Genomic DNA, 5,563 nt, shown 5'->3' with positions numbered 1-5,563 from the left:
TTATTATTATTATTATTATTATTGTTATTATTATTATTATTATTATTATTGTTTTTATTATTATTATTGTTATTCTTATTATTATTATTCTTATTATTATTATTATTATTATTATTATTATTATTATTATTATTATTATTATTATTATTATTATTGAGAATTATTGCAAGGTGATATTTGATCTTATTAGTCACCCTAGTGAAAATCATATATGATAATGTTTGTCAATTTCAAAGTCGGTCGTGGAATCAGCTAAAAAGTTTTTAAGAAGTTATTTTATTTGCTTCAAATAATTAAGTCATAGAATGAACACTACCCCTCAACACTTGGCCCTTAAATATTTAAAAAATTGGTAAGTCATGACATGAGAAATATCTATAATCTATAAACAAAATAAAGCATTCGTGTGTGAAATATAAAGATTATATAAATTTTGAATAAATTGATAGATTTTGATTGATCGATGATGGATGTCCTTAAAATGATACCTTCAATGGGTATTTATATGAGGTTGAGTCAGCATTGTTTGTTCTAATGATTTTGTGTCCATTTTCAACTACATATCACATGTTGTTGTCTTGTGATAGGTTTAATTGAAATTTTAGTCCCTCTACTTTTACTGATTTACGAAATTGGTCTATTTATTTTAAAAGTCGACAGTTTTGGTCACTTCATCTGATTTTTTTAACAAAAAATGATAGCGTGACATATGATACAATGATGTGAATGATTAATACATATGAAATTGGAATACAATGTCGTAAAAACTTAGATTTCAACTTCAAAAAAATTTCAGATTTTTAATTTAATTAATGTCATATGAATAATTAATGCATCTAGATGGTTCTATATTATATAATTGTATGTCACGTCATTAAAAATATGTCAAACCGTCGTTTTTGAGTTCAAAAATATGAGAGGGGCCAAAAATGTTGACATTTAAAATAGGGAACCAATTCCATGAATTGGTAATAATAGAGGGACCAAAACTGCAATTAAGCCCTTGTGATATGAGAAACAACCTCATTTTTTTCTTTCCAATGATAGTAATTTGTGCCATCAAAGTAGGGAGGTCTATTAGAGGATCCTCCTTTGGTACATACTTAGCTTTTGACATTTTTCTTTTTACTAATCTTTTTCTCTTACAAAGTTAGATGTAATTTTCTAGAGAACCAGACTCTGATGCCAATTGAAGTAACTGAAACATCATTAGAAGGGGGATTGAATAGAAATATTATGGTTTTATAATTTTCTAGCGAAATGTTTAAAATTGTATCCCCTACGAGATGATGAAATGCAAGTTAAATGAGGATGAATGTATGAAGCAGAAAAACTAAAGCATATACTAAGGACATACGCAAATTTTATACTAGTTCACCCAAAATGGGTTACGTCCAGTTCTTTACAAACTTGTGAGTTTCACTATAATTCAAAATGACTTGTCCTCTAAAGGGATCCTTTTTCTATGTGTTTGTTTTTCGGTCTCACTAGGCTTACACTATCTTTCTTCCTGATTTACACCTATTACCAAGTTTATATGAACTTGAAATATACAGATTTAATAAAATTGATGAGTGTATGAATCTTTGTCTTTACAAGACTTTCTAAGAGGATACTCTCAAAGATATAGTTAAAGACTGTAGAAAGTGAAAAGAAAGGATGAGATAGCTCTTCTTAGCTTTGAGTGTTTCTCTTTTTTATGAGTATGTGGTATTTTAAATGATGAGAGTTCTCTTCTTTTTATAGAGGTGATGAAGCTTCATCCATGAGAAAAAGTATTAAGTGACCATTGGAGACTTGATTAAATGTCAATGGTCATTAATTTGATTTATAAAAGTGTCATTTAGTTGTCCTTGTAATACATAAGCTTAGAATGATGAGTTTGTAGTGTGTCATCGGATATGAGGTTTGATCCTTCCATAAGTTAGGACATGACTTGTACTTTTGACTTTTTCCTTTTCCAATAGTCGTAGTGTCTAGATTTTCTTGTCAAGGACAACATTTTTTTCGTATTATGGTACTTTTAGACATTTCCTATGTATAAGGATGAATGGAACCAGAAGTTCACCATTTCATTGTTTATCCTCTGGAGTGGATCTTCTTCTCATGAATTGTTTATCCTTTTACTTTAATACTGTTTGTCTTCAAATACAGATTCATCTTCTTTTTATTTTTCGTAGATTCATTTTTTCTGTGTTAATGTATATCCTCAATTTTAGAAGTTAAAGTTTAATCATCTACTTGTTTATCCTCTAGCTTATAGGACATGTCAGATTGTGTCAAATATACTTCTTTTAATCAAGGTCATAAGGAATGTGTTTTCTAACTTAGATATACTCACGAACACATATTAGACAATAAGTATAATCATAATCTTTGAATTAATTTGGTTATCGTTGAGATATTTGAAAGAGATTTTATCTCAACAAAGATTGTGTCTTTTAACCGCTTCAACTAACTATCTTCGTGTGGTCGTGCCTAAGATTATGTGTGAAGTAGAAATATCAATTATAAGGAAGGGGGGTTTGAATTATAATTGTCCCTTTTAAAAATTTCTGTTTTTAAAATAAGATTTCAACCCAAGATTGATCTTTGCAGTAATGAAGATTGATCTTGGTTTTGTTAAATATCAATCTTGGTTTGCTTCAAAACAGTAAAATAGATTTTATCAAAATATAATTTGTTTTAGCATAAAATAAACAAGGATAGAGATAGAGAGATTACACAGATATTTTATCCTGGTTCACCCAAACACGGGTTACGTCCAGTCCTCACAAGAGTGAGATTTCCACTATGTGCTCAAAGTAAAGATTGTTCTTGATGGTTACACTTTTATCACAGATCAATCTTTGATCTTTACACAATTCCTACCCTTCTATCTAGAAAGGATTTCTTCTTTCTACCTTACTGATTTTTGAAAGGTTTTGACAAGTTACCTTTCAAAACATAAAAGGATTTTTGCCTTTTTGTTTAATGGACATTCAGTTTTGTAATGTCCTTGTTTGTTGCAGCCAAAACAAATGATTTTGCTTTTATCTATTTCAGTTTTGAATTCCTTTTTATCTAGAAATCCCTTTTTGATTTGATCCCTTCTTATCAACATTCTTTGTATCTTTCTTGTAAGACGAACTATCTCTTTATCAACATCTTCTTGTTCGATTTCTTCTGAGTCCTCATCTGTTTGTACTGGTGTACTTTCTTGAGATGCTTTCAAAGCTATTGTTTTGACCTTTTTGATTGGTTTGTCTTCTTGTAGCAGCACTTCATGTGCTCGTAATGTTCCAATTAGTTCCTCCAGTCCGAGTACGTCAAGATTCTTGGCCTGACTTATGGCTGTCACCATTGGTCTCCATATTATTGGAAGACATCTCATGATCTTTCTGACTCTGTCTTGTACTGAGTATGCTTTCCCTAAAGAGCGCATTTCATTTACAATGGTTGTGAATCTTGAGTACATCTCATCAATGGTTTCTCCTTCATTCATTTCAAAGAGTTCAAACTTTCTTATGCCTATATCAATCCTTGTTTCTTTTACATGGCTTGTTCCTTCGTGATGAGTTTGTAATGTGTCCCATACTTCTTTAGCAGTTTTGCATTCATCAACTCTTTCGCATTCTTCTCTGCTCAAAGCGCACGATAAGAATAAATGAGCTTTAGAGTTTAGGAGTACCTTAGATTTTTCTTCTGTTGTCCAATCTGCTTCTTTCTTTTCAGCAGAGGTTGAATCATTTTGGTCGACTCTTGGTACGAAATCTCCATCTGTAATGATGCGCCACATTCCTGTATCTTGAGATTTCAGAAACAACTGCATTTTTCTTTTCCAGAAATAGTAGTCTATGCCACCAAAGTAAGGTGGTCTATATGATGACCCTCCTTCAGCAATGTACATATCTTTTGACATTTTTCTAGATCTTTTCTCTAACACTTGTTAGGTGTTGAACTTTTGAGACCGAGCTCTGATGCCAATTGAAGGTAAAAAAAATAAGATCTCAATCCAAGATTGATCTTGGCAGTGATGAAGATCGATCTTGGTTTTGTTGAAACAACAATATCAATTTTATCAATATAAAATATGATTGTAAAGCATAAAATAAATAGAGATAGAGATAGAAAGAGAGATCACACAAGGATATATCCTGGTTCACCCAACCCGGGTTACGTCCAGTCCTCACAACCGTGAGATTTTTCACTAAATGTTCAAACCAAGATCGTTCTTGGTTTTCATGGATCAATCTTGATCTTTACACAATTCCTACCCTTCTACCTAGAAAGGATTTCTTCAATTCTACCTTACTGTTTTGGAAAGGCTTTAACAAGTTACCTTTCAAAACATGAAAGGATTTTTACAATTTACTCAAGATTTGACAAAACAACCTTGAGTTACAAAGTGATGGATTTGAGACTATTTAGAATCTTGATATTTACTCAACTCTTGTTTGAGAAATATATTCTGTAAATAGACCTCAGTTGTAAATGATTACAACACAAAGATTAAAACAAAACAACAAACTATAAGAAAGATTTTGAGACACTTGAGTATGATTGAAAATATTGATCTTTTGCTTGGTGTTGATTGTTGTGTTTTGTTCTTCAACTTGCAGCTGCATTTATAGACTCCAAGAAGGCTTATGACAGCTCATGTGACTGTTGGAAAGGGACCAGCTGTCATAAAAGAGTTGTTGGATAAATTCTGCCAAAAGCAAGATTGATGAGCTGTATCAAAAGATCGATCCAAGATTGATCTTTTGGTTTGTGATGAACTGGCCTTGTACTTTGTGATTTGTGTCAGTATGTCAGCCTTGAGTACTGCTTTTCTGTTACTTGTGCAGGCTTTAGAATAGTTCAAATCAGTAGTGTACTTTGCTACTTGTAGTCTTGTACTTGCATTTGCTTTTCAAGAGGAATGATCTTTGTGATATGCCTTTATTGAAGCATGCCTTTGATTCTTCAAATTCTGGAATATATATGACTTGGATGGATCTTTTGTTGATTATATGAGAGTATAGGATGAAAATTATTTCCAGGATTGATGTTTGTTTTCCAGAACTGCTTCAAGATCAATCTGCGTTTTCCAGAACTGCTTCAAGATCAATCTGCATTTTCCAGAACTGCTTTAAGATCAATCTGCGTTTTCCAGAACTGCTTCAAGATCATTCTGCGTTTTCCAGAATTGCTTTCTTTGATCTGATTTGTGATGTTTGATTCCTATCTTGTTTTAACACACTCAAATGCACATGTTAAATATCAAAACACTTAGAATCATAATTAGAATTCTTAATTAACTTTTTGTTTGTTTTCATCAAAACATTAAATTGAGATTTTGTCTCAACAATCTCCCCCTTTTTGATGATGACAAACATGTTAATTTAGATTTTAATTTTGATTCTAATTTTAATCATAGAGAGCTTTAAAAGCTCCCCCTCAGAATATGCTTCAGATTTTTGAACCAACATAAAATCTAAACATAAAATCTAAAATAATTCTCCCCCTTTGTCAACACAAAAAGGTTTGGATTTTACAAAGGAAATGTATACTACACATTGAAAACAATGAGTAGACTCCA

Source organism: Cicer arietinum, chromosome 8, assembly GCF_000331145.2.
Source record: "Cicer arietinum cultivar CDC Frontier isolate Library 1 chromosome 8, Cicar.CDCFrontier_v2.0, whole genome shotgun sequence".
NCBI lineage: Eukaryota > Viridiplantae > Streptophyta > Magnoliopsida > Fabales > Fabaceae > Cicer > Cicer arietinum.
The sequence above is the reverse complement of the archived record's forward strand: the minus strand, read 5'-3'. Positions refer to the sequence as shown.